Below are 17,845 nucleotides of genomic sequence, written 5' to 3' on the forward strand. Positions count from 1 at the left end.
CTATCCCAGTTTGCTATTAAGATACATATATATATCTCCAAATAATTATGATGTAATCAGGTTTATTTAATGAAGTGCTCATCACTGCCTCTTTATGAGAATCAACATTTTCTTTTTTAAAAATCAAACAACACCAGGTTATAGTCCAACAGGTTTAATTGGAAACACTAGCTTTCGGAGCGTCTCTCCTTCATTCGGTTGTTGTATACTTCACAATGACCTGATGAAGGAGCAGTGCTCCGAAAGCTAGTGCTTTCAATTAAACCTGTTGGACAATAACCTAGTAATATGTGATTTTTAACTTTGTACAATCCACTCCAACACCGGCATCTCCAAATCATGAACATTTTCTTTTGCTAACCTTCCACTTGGCGTGTCTACTGCCTTGGCATACTGCAATGGTTCATGTATTTCAACAGTGATTAGATTTCAAGATTTCATCTCAACATATATCTCAAAATGTAGATAGGCCGACTAGAGGGGAAGCCATATTTGATTTGCTGTTTGGCCACAAACCAGGTCTGGTGTCAGGTCTCTCGGTGAGAGAGCATTTTGGTGATAGTGATCACAAACTCCCTGATCTTTATTGTAGTCATGGTGAGAGATTGGAGCAGATGGTATGGGAAAGTATTTAATTGAGGGAGGAGGAATTATAATGCTGTGAGGCAGGAACTGTGGAGCATAAATTGGGAACAGGTATTCTCAGCGAAATGCATGACAGAAGTGTGGAGGTTGTTTAGGGAGCACTTGCTTGTTAGTTTTGTCCCATTGAGGCAAGGAAGGGAAGGTAGGATGAAGAACCATGGATGACAAGAGATGTGGAGCATCTATTCAAGTGGAAGGAGGAAACGTATTTAAGGTTGAGGAAGCAAGGATCAGACAGGGCTCCAGAGGGTTACAAGGGAGCCAGGAAGGAATCGAAAAATGTACGTAAGGGTGTGGACTCTTAATTCCAAATGCCACAAATTTCAGTTTAAAGAGAAACAAACCTTTATTTTGTGGATAGCCAGCAAGAAATTCTGGGTAACACCAAAGGAGACTCATGGCGTTTTTGTGGTGGCACCCCGTGATGAATCTTGAACATTACATGCAAGCAGTACACTTTATATCTCATTTGGGTGTAGCTGAAACACATTTCTTCACATCACATGATTAATTGCTATTACATTATTAAAACAGGAGTTTCTCAACCTTATAATGATATGGATTGCTATCTTCCTATTACAAATACTGAATTGCTCACACGAGCCTGTTACTGTATTATTCACATAATCTTGTTAATAGGTAAGAAAGTATGTTGATAGGAAGGAGGTAGTCAATAAAGTCTATAGTCGGGGCAGAGAGTCTTATCCAAGGAAACAGCTAGCTTTGCCCGAGGGCTGGGAGCAAAACACACATGTGGCTCCAGACAAGTCCTACAAGTCTGAGAGAGCCAGAACCTGCTGTGATTTCCAGTCTCAGCCTGCCAAAGGCACACAGTCAACCATTATAGTAAGTCACTATAGTAGGGAGTTTTTAACCAATGATTTTCCCATACTCTAAAACATTATGATAAGCCATTATAATTGGATTTTTGGACTGTTGAATCCCCAAAACTTTATCAGGAGAGCTAGAAGGGGGCATGAAAAAGCCTTGATGGATAAGATTAAGGAAAACCCCAATACGTTCAACACTTATGTGACGAACAAGAGAATGGCCAGAGTGACGGTAAGGCCAATCAGGGGTAGTGGAGGGAACCTGTGCCTGGAGGCAGAAGAGGTAGAGGAGGTCTTTAATGAATTGAATTGAATTTATTGTGAATACTTTGCTTCAGTATTCACAAATGAGAGGACAATGTGAAGTAGATTGATATGCTCGAACAAGTTGATGTTAAGAAGGAGGATGTGCTGGAAATTTAGAAAAACATGAGGATAGATAAGTCTCCTAGTCCAGATGGGATATACCCAAAGTTACTATGGTAAATGAGGGAAGGGATTGCTTTGTCTTTGGCAATGATCTTTGTGTCGTCACTATCCACTGGAGTAACAACGAGGATTTGTGAGGGCTGAGCAGTGGACATGATCTATATTGGATTAGTGGTGCTGGAAGAGCACAGCAGTTCAGGCAGCATCCAACGAGCAGCGAAATCAACGTTTCGGGCAAAAGCCCTTCATCAGGAATCAGTAAGGCGTTCAACAAGGTTCCCCATGGGAGATTGATTAGCAAGGTTAAATCTCACGGAATACAGGGAGAACTAGCCATTTGGATACAGAACTGGCTGGAAGGTAGAAGACAGAGGGTGGTGGTAGAGGGTTGTTTTTCGGACTGGAGGCCTGTGACCAGTGGAGTGCCACAAGGATTGGTGCTGGGTCCATTACTTTTCGTCATTTATACAAATGATTCGGATATAAACACAGGGGGTATAGTTCGTAAGTTTGCAGATGACACCAAAATTTGGAGGTGTAATGGGCAGAGACGAGTTACCTCAGATTACAGCGGATATTGATCAGTTGGGCTAATGGGCTGAGGAGTGGCAGATGGAGTTTAATTTAGATAAATGCAAGGTTCAGCATTTTAAAGCAAATCAAAGCAGGACTTGTACACTTAATGGTAAGGTCCTAGGGAGTGTTGCTGAACAAAGAGACCTTGGAGTGCAGGTTCATAGCTCCTTGAGAGTAGAGTCACAGGTAGATAGGATAGTGAAGAAGGCATTTAATATGCTTTCCTTTATTGGTCAGAGCATTGAGTACAGGAGTTGGGAGGTCATGTTGCAGCTCTACAGGATGTTGATTAGAAATATTGTGGGCAATCCTGTTCACCTTCCTATTGGAAGGATATTGTGAAACTTGAAAGGGTTCAGAAAAGATTTACAAAGGTGTTGCCAGGGTTGGAGAATTTGAGCTATAGGGAGAGGCTGAACAGGCTGGGGCTGTTTTCCTTGGAGCGTCGGAGGCTGAGGGGTGACGTCATAGAGGTTTATAAAATCATGAGGGGCATGGATAGGATAAATAGACAAAGTCTTTTCCCTGGGGTCGGGGAGTCCAGAACTAGAGGGCATAAGTTTAGGGTGAGAGGGGGAAGATATAAAAGAGACCTAAGGGGCAACCTTTTAACGCAGAGGGTGGTACGTGTATGGAATGATTTGCCAGAGGAAGTGGTGGATGCTAGTACAATTGCAACATTCAGAAGGCATCTGGATGGGTATATGAATAGGAAGGGTTTGAAGGGATATGGGCCGGGTGCTGGTAAATGAGACTAGATTGGGTTGGGGATATCTGGACGGTATGGACGAGTTGAACTGAAGTGTCTGTTTCCATGCTGTACATCTCTATGTCTCTATGACTGCAGTAGTACCAGATGATTGGCGGGTTGCAAATGCTATCCCTTTGTTCGTGAAAAGGAATAGGGATAAGCCTAGAAATTACAGGCCAGTCAGTCTTACTTTGGTAATGGGCAAATTATTGGAGAGGATTCTGAGTGACATGATTTATGATTATTTGGAAAAGCATAGTTTGATTAGAGATAGTCAGTGTGGCTTTGTGAGGGGCAGGTCATGCCTCACAAACCTTATTGAATTCTTTGAGGATGTGACAAAACACTTTGATGAAGGTAGAGCAGTGGATGTGGTGTTATAAGCATTTGATGAGGTTCCGCATGGTAGGCTCATTCAGAAAGTAAGGAGGCCTGGGCTACGGGGAAATTTGGCCATCTGGATACAGACTTGGCTGGCCCATAGAAGACGAGAGTGGTAGTAGACGGACAGTATTCGGCCTGGAGCTCTGAGACCAGTGGTGTTCCACAGAGATCTGTTCTAGGATCTCTGCTGTTTGTGACACAGAGGGTGGTGTGTGTATGGAATGAGCTGCCATAGGAAGTGGTGGAGGCTGGTACGATTGCAACTTTAAAAGGTATCTGGATGGGTATATGAATAGGAAGAGTTTGGAGGGATATGGGCCAAATGCTGGCAAATGAGACTAGATTAGATTAGGATACCTAGTTGGCAAAGTCAATGAGTTGGACCAAAGGGTCTGTTTTTGCACTGTACATCTCTATGATTATGATTTGGATGAGTAAGATGGATTAATAAGTTTGCCAATGACATGAAGTTTGGTGGAGTTGTGGTGGCAAGTGTGTGATTGACAGGATGCAGAGCTGGCTGAGAAGTGGCAGTTGGAGTTTGACCTGGAAAAGTGATTCAGTTTGGAAGGTCAAATTTGAATGCAGATTACAGGGTTAAAGGAGGGATTCTTGACAGTGTGGAGGAACAGAGGGATCTTGGGGTCCATGCCCATAGCAACTTCAAAGTTGCCACCCAAGTTGATAACGTTGTTAAGAAGGCATGTGGTGTATTGGCTTTCATTAGCGGGGGGGATTGACTTTAAGAGCTGTGAGGTTATGCTGCAGCTGTATAAAGCCCTGGGCAGACCACATTGGAATATTATGTTCAGTTCTGGTCACCTCATTGTAGGAAGGATGTGAAAGCTTGAGAGAATGTGCAGAGGAAATTTATCAGGATGCTGCCTGGTCTGGAGGGCATGTCTTATGAAGAAAGGTTCAGGAGGCTAGGGCTTTTCTCATTGGAGCGAAGAAGGATGAGAGGTGACTTGATAGAGGTGTACAAGCTGATGAGAGGCACAGATAGAGTAGATAGTCAGAGACATTTTCCAAGGGTGGAAGTGGCTTTCATGAGGGGGCATAAGTTTAATGTGATTGGAGGAAGATTTAGGGGAGATGTTGGAGGAAGGTTTAGGAGAGATGTCAGAGGAAGGTTCTTTACCCAGAGAGTGGTGGGTGTGTGGAATGCACTGCCAGGGGTGATGGTAGAGTCAGGTACATTTGGGACATTTAAGCGACTCTTGGATAGGCACATGGAAGATAGTTCAATGAAGGGTATGTAGATTAGTTTGGTCTTAAAAGTAGGATAAAAATTCAGCATAGCATCGTGGACCGAAGGGCCTGTACTGTACTGTGCTGTTCTATGTTCTATGTTCTATTTTATTGGCTATAAAATACTTTAATATGTCTGGGGGTTAAAGTACCATTTAGGTGCAAGTCTTCCTATTTTTCCATACCTTTACTACCTCTAGACTTTTTATTTCCAATGCATTTGTGGCTAGCCTACTAAACTCTACATTCCATAACTGTGAGGATATCCAGCACATTGCCATTCTGCTTTTACACCAAATTGCATTCATCTCTTTGCACACTGACCTATATTTGTTCTGAATTAAGTATTACATAGAACATAGAACATAGAAGAATACAGCGCAGTACAGGCCCTTCGGCCCTCGATGTTGTGCCGATCAAAGCCCACCTAACCTACACTAACCCACTATCCTCCATATACCTATCCAATGCCCGCTTAAATACCCATAAAGAGGGAGAGTCCACTACTGCTACTGGCAGGGCATTCCATGAACTTACGACTCGCTGAGTGAAGAACCTACCCCTAACATCAGTCCTATATCTACCCCCCCTTAATTTAAAGCTATGCCCTCTTGTAATAGCTGACTCCATACGTGGAAAAAGGTTCTCACTGTCAACCCTATCTAACCCCCTAATCCCCCTATTGTCTTGATTTGAAAATTCTCATCTTTATTTTAATATTTTTTGCAATTGTCTTGCTTCTCATTATTTCTGTAATCCCCTCCTCTCCCGCCACCCTCTAAAGTAACCGTATTTCATTTCAAGCAACCCTGATTTTAATGCTTTCCCTTCAGTCACTAAGACCGTGAGCTCAGGAATTCCATCTTTACACCTCTCCACTTCTCTACCTAGCTGTCTTCCTTAAATACACTGTTGAAAACCCAGTTTTCGATCACGTTTTTGAGGATCTATTTCCAATTTTGTTCTTTAATGTCATTGTGAAGTGTCTTAGGATGACTTACTTAAACCCTTTCCCTTGAAGGCAATACATAAATGCAACACATTATTGTTGTTGTAAGCATATACTTTATTGAATGTTACCTCATGATACCTGACATATTATAAATGATTTACGAAAAATGCTATAGCCATGTTTCTTTTTGTTCCATGACTCATATTGCTAGAGTTAAATGTATCAACTGCCCACAAATCACAGACAGCTGCTTATAACGTAAAGACTCTCAGTATTGTCAGCGAGCATTCAAACAGCTAGTTTCAGATCCACAATGGTGCAGATATCAGATATCTCTGATTTGTCACTGGAACGTCAGAAAGCACTTACACCTCAGAAACCTGAGCATAAAATCATTATTAAAAAGTCTTAAAGTCCTATTAAAATATGTAGGAGCATGTTATTCTGAGGTGTCATGACTCCTTGTACCGAAACAACCCAGATATATTTGCATCACAATTTCAAGTATTTTTAAAATTATTATTTAGATTATATTAGATTATTTATTAAGATGCATGAACAAGTTAATTTTCAAGCCACCAGTACCTTGAAAGTGTTTGGCACAAAACATAAGTGTTGACCTAAAGCTATGAACAAGACATTGAGCTCACTCACACTTGTTTTGGGGCACATGAGTGCCCTTAAATCTCCAACAGTATGGGATGTATTGCATCAGCTGTCATTTTAATGTTGTATTAGTGAATACACAGTGAAAATCCATTGGAAGTATACAGTACAGTGACACTGATTTTATGACAGCAGTGCCATTTTGGAACCGAATGATCTAGCCAATGCCATTTACTTAATTTTGCATAGCTAAACATATATTCAGCAGCAGGAAGGGCCCACCCTTTTTGTACTATTAAAAGTGACTCTCTGCTACTGAAAGCCTAGTTGCTGGTTGCTTTCTTCTAGCTGTTACTACAGAAGTTGCATGAGTCTGTAGAGAGAGTTGTGGCAGGATTTGAAGGCCCCTTTGCTGACTTTGGAATTCTTACATAAATCAGTTACTCTTAAGCATTCTTCTTGGAATACAACACAAGTTGTTGCAATGCTTCTTGAACCTTTTTGGTTTAAGGATATCCCTGCATCTCACTTTATGATGAAGGCAAGGTCAGTTTAAACAGGTACGGTATTTATAAAGGAAAGAGATTCCAGTACAAAAAGGAAGATAAAATCAGCATTTTAAAAAATCTCTAGAATCCTTGAGGGGTTAGTTCATCTGAGACCATGGCTGTTTAACTGATGAATTGTACCCACAGCAGAAGTTAAATTTGTAGATATCCTTGAGTCCTTAGTGGATGAATGCTTCTTGAATTTGCTTTATCGTCAGACAATGCCCGTTTTCTGAAAGGTTGGAAGAAAGATAGGTAGACAGAGAAAACCATGCTTCCTGTTCTACTATTATGAATCATCATTCTTCGCCCTCTCTGCCAAAATGTTATGGCTGAAATGTAGTCCTTCTGTGTATTCTTGAGTCTGCTTCCACTATTGCTCCAAAAATAGATAATTTATAGACATAGTCATTCCAAATATGAGAATTCTGAGAAAGTATTTAGTCAAATAGGAGATACATTTTTGAGTGGCTGGCTTCAATCATTTTGATGTCATCCTAATTTTAGTTCAGGTTAGGTTTAGTTCAGGCTTATTGATAGCTTCATGAGCTTTATTTAACCATGTCAGGTAATCACCGAAGCCATCTTAAGTCAGTGTTTTTCCTCTTTTAAAAACATTGTAGAAAATGAAAAGTACCAGGCATTAATGATCTATGCTGAAAATTGATTGTCTATTTTTACTATTATCTTAACAAATCAGAGAAGAACATCCATCTTAAGAAGCAGATGACTGATTGCCAGCTGCGTGGTGATAAAAATCAGGGATATGAAAGAGGCCAAAGTCATAGCAGTGCAGAGACGTCAGAGAGCTCTAGGTCTGGAGGAGATTACAGAGGTAAGAAGGTCTGAGGCCATGGAGGATTAAAAAAAAGGTGAGAATTTTAAAATTAAGTTCCAAGCATGTGCTGTGTTGGTTTAACACAGCTGGAACAATAATCAGAATAGTCTCGGCATCCATGGGCTCGGAAGCAGGACTATTGTCCTTTGTCCTAATAAAATTTGTGGGCGGCACAGTGGCACAGTGGTTAGCACTGCAGCCTCACAGCGCCAGAGACCCGGGTTCAATTCCCGCCTCAGGCGACTGACTGTGTGGAGTTTGCACATTCTCCCTGTGTCTGCGTGGGTTTCCTCCGGGTGCTCTGGTTTCCTCCCATACTCCAAAGATGTGCAGGTCAGGTGAATTGGCCATGCTAAATTGCCCGTAGTGTTAGGTTAAGGGGTAGATGTAGGGGTATGGGTGGGTTGCGCTTCAGCGGGGCGGTGTGGACTTGTTGGGCCGAAGGGCCTGTTTCCACACTGTATGTAATCTAATCTAATCTACAGAAAAAAAAAATGATTGCTGTCTGTAAATTTACCAAGTAGGTGACAATGATGGTATGATCAATCTACTCTGTGAAGTCCCGCATGGTTGAATGACTTACCAACAGTCACTTTTTACATTCACGTAAGTAATAACCAGGTTCCAGCTTTATGAATAAAACAAGACTTAAAAAAAAACTTTGTCTTGTGTTCATTTTCACTTTTTCTTTTGGTTTTAAGTTCATGTATACTGACATTTATGCCTGTAACATTGCTGATCATCAGAATACTTCCCTATGGTGCAATTTAGTTGCAGAATGACACTTTCCCTCAACAAAATGTCAAGTACAGAATAGCCCAACCAACTTTAGTTAGATATTTCCTTTTGTTGCCATGGTTTCAAAGGCATTTTCCACAGCCTTAGTGGTCATTCTGGATGGTTTGAATAAAAGGCTGTCAACAATCTAACCTACTGTGGACAGGGGGACTGGTGTGGGTGGCTGGAGGTGTCAAAGATATTACAGATAAATTAAAACATGTCCTTAACTCATGTCCATACATCTGGCAGATGTTTAGAATGTTTAATACTGTGTTTCTTCTAAACAATAAAAATTGTCCAGTTGTGAAATAATGGAGTCGAGAGTGTGGTGCTGGAAAAGCACAGCAGGTCAGGCAGCATCCGAGGAGCTGGAGAATCGACATTTCAGACTTAAGCCCTTCATCAGGAATAATGGAGCTAGAATATTGATGTGAAATGTAGAAGGCATTTATGGGGTTAGATTAGATAAGCACAAAAATTCAGCTCTGCAGAAGTTTGGCTCACAAAAGCAGAAATTAAGAAATTGCATGAACATTTGTTAAAAATGAATGAATGGACAATTGTGAGTTATTTGATAAAAGCAAGTTACTGCGGATGCTGGAATCTGAAACCAAAAGAGAAAACGCTGGAAAATCTCAGCAGGTCTGGCAGCATCTATAAGGAGAGAAAGGAGCTGACATTTCGAGTCTAACTGACCCTTTGAACAATTAACTGGAGGAGAAAGTTCCACAAATATCCCCAATAATGAAGCAATAATGAAGAGTATCCGTGCAAAAGAAAAGGCTGAAGCATTTGCAACAATCTTCAACAGAATTGCTGAGCAAGTAATCTATCTTGTCCTCAGCATCACATATGCTAGTCTTCAACTGATTCGTTTCACTCCACGTGATATGAAGAAACAACTGAAGCATCGATATTATAAAAACTATGTTTCCTGACAACAGTTTGGCAATAATATTGAATATTTGTGCCCCTCACCAAGCTGCTTCAGTACTGCAATTCACTCAGCAATATGGACAATTGCCCAGCTAAGTTTTGTCCACAAAACGAGGACAATCCAACATGATCAAATGCTGCTATATCAATTTACTCTTGATCATCAGTGAAGTGATCTAAAGTATCAAGAGAGCTTAATCAACTGGTACTTACAAAGCGATAACCTGCTCATTAATGCTGAGTTTAGGTTCCTCCAAGTCTATTTGTCTCCTGACCTCATTACACCCTTGATCTAAACATGGACAAAAGTGTTTAACTCAAGAGGTGAAGTGACAGTGACTGAACAACATGAAGACAACATTTTATTGAGTGTGGCATTGAGGAGCCATAGCAAAACTGGAGTACATGGGAATCAGTGGGAAAATTCTCTCTTGGTTGAGTCTTCTGCCTACAAGGGCTGCCTGATGAGGACTGCTTGATGGGAACACCAGTTTGCCCTGAGCATTTGCATCAGATATATATATAAGGGCAAGTAGCTTATGCTGCATCAATCAATTGTTTGAACCCTTTGATCAATAGCAATGGGACAGCTACTTGTGACATTGGATGACTGTTGTCCCTTGCCCGTCTTCATCTGAGGGTTAATTTATCATTCTTTCGATGGATAAGTACTTCTTATTTTTGAAACTACCACACTAATATTAGAGTACATTGGGCACTAGATAAGTTGTGGTTTTAGTTCAATGAGGAATCATAACCTCAGTGTTTCTCATAGTTCTTTTTGTTTTCATATGCTAGAGGTTTGGAAAGTTAGCTGTTAAATGTATTTATTCTCAACGCTGTGATGTCATGTATGGATACATGAACTCAGAAGTAACTTCCTGTATAGGTAGCTCAGGGGGTTGGAAGCAGAAAGTATGCCTCCAATTGGGGCAAATATTCCTCCCTGTCTTCTCCTTCATTGTCCATTGAATTGTCCTATCATCCTTTGACTTTGCCTCACCATTAGTTGTTTATGATACATTCAACTACAACACCAGGTATACGTTGACTTTGAGATTTTCCAATTCTCCCTTCACCTGTAGCTACATTCAGGAATTTTCCTATCATATATTTTCATCCCTTAGACTTCAATTGTCCAAACATAACATTATTTTTACTGTAATTCTGTTCACCAGTGCTACTTTGATTGTCTTAAAGTCAGTTTCTCTATGGGTTAAGTACTGGTGCCTTATCATTTAAAGTATATTTTCTTGCTCTTGAGACCACAATAACCAGTTTATCAAGTAGTATATATGTCTGAGACCCACTGTTCAGTCATTTTCACTATGCATTCCTCACGTTTGTATTTCAGGTGTAACAATCACTTCTGCATGCTTACATCGGTATTCCAAGATCATGCCATGCCACTTTTGACTATCAGAGGATCTTTTCATAAGATCAGAAGTTTGTGGTGTGGAGTGGGTGTTTCTTTTTAGATTCCATACAGTGTGGAAACAGGCCCTTCAGCCCAACAAGTCCACACCGACCCTCTGAAGAGCAACTCACCCCCTTACATTTACGCCTGAACCTAACACTTCGGGCAATTTAGCATGGCCAATTCACCTAACCTGCACATCTTTGGACTGTGGGAGGAAACCGGAGCACCCAGAGGAAACCCACACAGACACAAGGAGAATGTGCAAACTCCACACAGGCAGCTGCCCAAGGCAGGAATTGAACCCAGGTCCCTGGCGCTGTGAGGCAGTAGTGCTAACCACTGAGTTGGGGGTGAGGGGCATGTGTAACCTCCTAGTTTGTCCCAATCTTCTGCATGATGGGCAAATCATTCATATCAGCATTCAAAAAAACTTTAGAGGTAAGGACATAAATATCTCCAAGAGAAAACTGTCGATAGTTAATTCTATCTACATTTCTCTCTAACATGAAATATTCCATTTAACTACACCTCAGCCAAGTCAGTCACATTCCAATTTGAATTTGAGTCAGTCACATTCCAACTTTACTTGCCATCATTCTGAACAATACCAATTCAAAAGCACGAGAGAAACTTCACTGTTCAGTTTAAAGAAAACATATTTTCATAATATCATTAAAACAAAAATCAAAGTTACCAAATTCTGCCTGTTTGTTCTCATTTACAAAACAATCTCAAAACTAACATAAGTTATGCTTGCATTTTTTTTCTTTTAAAACTGTAACAAACTAAAATATGGCAACAAGAGACATGAAGGTTTCTTTTCTACACAGCCTGAGTATTGTTGATGTGCTGATGGCTTTTGTTAGTAATCAATTAATTTCTTCCCAAATAATCTTCCCCATTTTTATACAAAGTTACACCACCTAAGTTGTTTCCATTGGCTCTTGGTTTTAAATTAACATGTAAAAAATGAAATTTATCTGTCTTCTTAAACTTCGCTTGAATTTTCCCATTGAACAAGCAACTTGTTTCAAGTTATTTCATTAATTGCAATTTCAGAAATAAACATGTCCAAGCTTGGTGGTTTTAAACAGTGCTTTTATATTGAAGTCACAAGGCTCCCATTGGGACTAAATGACTGCCCACTTTGTGATGACAGATTGCCTTGCTGGGTCCTAATCCGATGCCAACCAAAGTGACTGATGTAGAGAACAGGGCTTGAAAGCTAGCCTCATAATTCTTGCACCATACAGATCTATTTCTGACCTTGATGAGGTCTAAACATTCAGCCCATAATATTATGGGATAGGACATCTTAACTTCTAGCTTAATAAAATCAGTTTATTGTTGTGCTGAGTCATGTTGACTATTTATTTTAAAGCTATATTGACTCTAAATGATGGTGACTAATCCTTCAAATTTATTGACAATTTACATTTATCTGCACGCTTTCTGGCTTTGTTTGCTCAGCAAATATCAGGAGTTAGGACTCAACTATTCCTTGATAGCCCCATAAATACTCTTACCACAGAGTGGTTTTCATAATGTATCATATGTCTGTGATCTGCTTAGTTATGGAGGTCTGATTGACTGGGACACTGTTAAAATTGACATGGTAGAATTCAAGCCAATCATTGCTGGTTGTTTTGTTTTTAATTATTCTTTTCCAATAGAACTGACTCCAAGGTGCCCCTTCCCCTGGCCTAAACAGTCTTTCCAGGTGAAGCAGTATTTCACCTGTACCTCCTCCAATCTTGTGTATTGTATTCGCTGCACCCAGTGTGGCCTACTCTACATTGGAGAAACTAAATGCAGACTGGGTGGCTGCTTTGTGAAACACCCACGGTCTGTGCACAAGCATTTTAACACTGCGTCCTGCTCACATGCCCACCTGTCTACAGTGTCCCAGTGAATCCCAGCGCAAACTGGAGGAATGTCTCATCTTCTGACTAGGCACTTTATAGCCTTCTGGACTTAATACTGAGTTCAACACTTTTAAATTGAGAAACAACTCCCATTTCTTCCCTTTCTTTTAACTTGTCCATCCCTCACCCCATTCCACTTACTGTCTTTTCAAGTTTGGCAGGAAACACACCGTTATTCTGCCATTCTCACATTCTGATCACTTAATCTGAACTATCAACATCTTTTCTCCATCAGCACCCTACACCCACTACTACCACTGCCACCCCTCCCGAACTATAGCATAAATGTTGGTCACTCCACACTTTACTTCAGCTCTGATGAAGAGTCATCTAGACTCAAATCATTAGCTTGATCTCTCTCCATGGGTGCTGTCTGACCCGCTGTGATCTCCAACGTTTGTTGTTTTCAGTTGACTTCAAGATTACCTTGTCATGCAATCAGTCTCACAGCTCTTATCTGGAGTCATTTTGAATACAATCACTTGCAGAACTGTTCTGCTTCTGCGTTGTTTTGTAGCACAGTAAACTGTGATTCAAAAATTAACAAACAAGCTCAGAAATAATTTACAATAAATTAAATTTTGAAATGTGTCGACATTTGTAGTTTGTGTCTCTATACCATCATTAAAATCCTATTTGAAGTCAATTTCTGGCGATCTAAATTGTATGGCATTTCCTCCCTATTACCTGTTTCCAGTTTTAGATGATAGCAATTGTTAATGTTCCTGTGGTTCATTTCCAAACTTAATGTTCTTTGAACCTTTCGCAATAACTTATTATTTCCACAGGCATCACATATTGTTGATTTCCAGAGCAGATAATCATAACTCAGCTCTTTCCCTCGGAGAAGATAGGTGATTGATACAGGCTGCTTGACACTGGTCATATTTAGTTTGGTGGCGGGGGAGAGAATGAGAGAGACAGAGAGACAAGGCTTCTGTGACCCCAAAGACTCTCAGAAGGTTTGTAACACTTTCAATTATATTAATATTCTGCTGCACCAGAAAGGGCCATAAAGGCTTTTCACAATATCCACATGATGTTCGAAAGAGTACTTGAAGCATTCAGCCAGAATACTGTTACCCTGATTCCTGATGTGAGCTCGATAGGACCAGGGGGAAAAGACAGGGGTAGCAGAGTTCACTGTGTCTGTCTCAGCTCCAGCAATGCTAGAGCTTCACAATGGTTTGAGTCCCACATTTCTAATGGTATTTCTTTATACCTCACAAGTGGGTTTTGCAAAATAGAGAGGTGAATTATATTGCACAGAATCGGAATCGTTGCTTCTCGGTAAACCAGTCACTACTGACTGCTCATTTTTTGAGGAGTGGGTTTTCTGAATGTATGCTTCCAAAATGGAGCCGTGTCTGTTGAAAATGTATTCTGGGAAGTAATATTTGAGGTACTACGATTTCCTGAAATGCACTTCTGACGATAAAGCTCTGTGCACATTTGGAAATAGTCCAAGCAGTAAGAAAAGCTCTCAAATGTAACTAATGTTTACTTTTCATTGTTGCTATGTAGCCTGGGTGTAGCAAGCAAGCTAAGACTAACATACATCTTAACATTATGTAAAACAGCTTCAACTTGTTGAAGAAATATAATCAGATTATGCAGCAGGAGGCCATTCAGCCTATTGACCCTGGACTGGTTCTTTGGAGAAGCAAGTAGATAGGATAGTGAAGAAGGCATTTTGTATTAGATTAGATTACCTGCAGTACAGAAACAGGCCCTTCAGCCCAACCAGTGCACACTGACCCTCCAAAGAGTAACCCACCCAGACCCATTCCCCTCTGACTATTGCACCTAGCACTATGGGCAATTTAGCATGGTCAATTCACCTAACCTGCACATCTTTGGACTGTGGGAGGAAACCAGAGCACCTGGAGGAAACCCACACAGACACAGGGAGAATGTGCAGACTCCACACAGACAGTCACCCGAGGCCGGAATTGAACCTGGGACCCTAGTGCTGTGAGGCAGCAGTGCTAACCACTGAGCCACCGTGCCACCCTATGCATTGAGTATAGGAATTGGGAGGTCATGTTATGGTTGTACAGGATATTGGTTGGGCCACCTTTGGAATAATGCATTCAATTCTGGTCTCCCTGCTCTAGGAAGATGTTGCGAAACTTGAAAGGGTTTAGAAAAGATTGACAAGGGTGTTGCCAGGATTGCAGGGTTTGAGCTACACAGAGGCTGATTAGGCTGGGCCTATTTTCCTTGGAGCGTCAGAGGCTGATGGGTGACCTTATAAAGGTTTATATTGTCATGAAGGGCATGGAGTCAGTGAATAGTCAAGGTCTTTTCCCCAGGGTGGGGGAGTCCAAAACTAGAAGGCATTGCTTTAAGAGGGGAAAGGTTTAAAAGAGAATTAAGTTTTCACACAGAGAGTGGTGCTTGTGTGGAATGAACTGCCAGAAGAAGTGGTGGAGGTTGGCACAATTACGTTTAAAGGCATCTAGATGGGTATATAAAATGGAAGGGGTCAGAAAGATATGGGCCAAATGCTGGCAAATGGGAATAATTTAATTTAGGATATCTGGTCAGCATGGATGAATTGGATAGAATGGTGTGTTTCCATGCTGGACATCTCTATAACTCTGTTACTAATCCAACAACAGAAGTTACAAAGGAGAAGGACGAATGAGGCCATGAAATTAAGGATATGAGATTTAAAATTGAGACTTTGGTGAAACCACTTATATGGGGAGATCACAAGAGGGGGAAATACCTTAAGCAGGATAACAAACTGAGGCAGTGTATGAAATATTGTTTTTCTGTTGGCAGGTTAAGATGCAGTGATGAGGTCGATGGCTTCTTTCCAGCCAATGTCCAGCATGAAACATTTTCTCATTACATCCTACTTTCATGCTGAAGTCAGTGGTGTATGAGACTATCATTGAAAAGTGTCATGCACCATTCAGCTTTGTGCAATTGTGTCTTAGATCAGCAGTTTTTTTCTTAAACTCTGTGGTGCAAGGGAGGAATTATGGCTTGCAGCAGGAGTCACCAAGAATGAATTGGGCTGAAGATTTGGGGTTTGACTGCAACAGAGGACAAATGGTGAGGTTAGTGGGCATGGAGCCTTGAAGGAGCGTATGCCCTATTGTTAAAGATGTGGTGGTATGGAGTGACCAGGCTGGGGGGGTGGTGGGGGGTGTCATTGGTTACAGTCAGTGAGGATAATGTCAATGAGGGGTCTAAAAATGGGATTGACACTGTCTACACTGGGGCCTTGTTGGCTAAACTGAGGGCTCTCAGCAACAGAGGGAACTGTCATGGTCACCTTGTGGCACCCAAACTGATCATGGATTCACTTTTCTGACATATCTTCCCACTCACATCTTCAATTATTAATGACCCCACAGGAGGCTCAATGTGAAGATGTGACACTGGCACTTACCCTGGAGGACTGGAGCAAGTCATTGTTATCTTTCTTACACTGACCCAGTACTTCTGCTATTTCCATCCATGCCAACTCGGTCAGGCAAGAAGACCTAATGTCGCCTGTGAAAAACAACAATTCCTGCCTTTCTCTGCTGTCTGGAGGAGAACGTGCAGGAAGGCATTGTTGAACTGTGGAGCTGCTCTTTGGAGACACTCTGTCATTTCAACCATTGATTTAGAGGGAATATACCATGAGGTGGGGGTGTAGGAGCAAGAAACACTGGCAAAGACGAAAAGGTTTGCAGGAGCTAAACATTATAAGAAGGCAAAGAAAGAAATTTGTCAAGATTATGATTGCATTGAGGAGTAACTCTGCATTTCCAGCAACACCTGTGGAGAGAGAAAGAGTTAACCTTCTGACTTTGGCATTACTCCAGTTCCAAGGAAGTGTCACTGGACTTGAAACATTAATTCTGTTTCTCTCTCACAGACCTGCTGAGTTCATTCATCATTCTTTGTTTTTATTTCAGAATTTCAGCATCCACAGCATTTTGTTTTTATTACAGAAAAGTTGCAATTGTGATACAGATCTTGTCTGTTTGCCAGGAGGCTCTTTTATCGTCTGCCCATGACTGAAGCATTGTTGACTAATGGAGGATTTTACAATGAAAAGCTTGTCCTTGCATGGGATCTTACCTGTTCCCTGTGCAAGATGCTAGCACCTTATATTTAATTGGAATTGCGTGAGAAGCAACAATAAAGAAGAGAGTGGAAATAATGTTTCTGATGGCATGCCCTGTTGGAAATGTAGTACTGATGTTGATCAACTCGAAAGATCTCCTGTATGTGCTGCACTAGTTAATGATTGCAGGACTGCTGATAATAATTCAGTGATTCATACTGAAAAGTCAAACTCTGTGGACATGAGGATGAAGTCAGAATCAAGGTTTGACTGATATGCCATGGTTAATACTCAAGGCATGGAGAAATGCCACTTGACTGATTGACGGAGGCTGCCTCATGCTGCAGTAAAGATTCAGTACACAAAGAAGGAAGGGGAGAGAACCAGACAGAAAATTAACAGGACAGTCTTTAATGGATAGAGATACAAGTCAAGAAAATCAAATTTTATGATGCAGTTATACATAAAATGATTAAGTGTTATAGGCTATTTGGAGTCTGCTGATAGAGATCACTTTTACAATTCAGTCACAAGTTATGAGGTCTTTATTCTTCCTTGCCCAGCAAAAATATTAATAGCATCTAACACCTACCCATTACAGATCTTCTATAACTCGTGACAGCCAGATAACTGGGTGGCTATATTACTCATTCGACTGGCCTTTCTTGAAAGTTAAAGGAAGGTAAGTAGTTCTGATGACATTGTGGTTTCTTTGTATAATGAACAAAAATCCATACCCCTGCACTGCCAATTGGCACACAGTTTGTTTCATCATTGCCTGCTATTTGTCTGGATAACAGCAACATACCAGGGATCAATGTTTCAGGAGTATTTCTGACTCTAGACCATTAACATCAACCTAGAACATCAGCAGTGAAGGAATCCTGAGCTTCCAGCTAACA

This window comes from Chiloscyllium punctatum, chromosome 41 (genome assembly GCF_047496795.1).
Source record: "Chiloscyllium punctatum isolate Juve2018m chromosome 41, sChiPun1.3, whole genome shotgun sequence".
Lineage (NCBI taxonomy): Eukaryota > Metazoa > Chordata > Chondrichthyes > Orectolobiformes > Hemiscylliidae > Chiloscyllium > Chiloscyllium punctatum.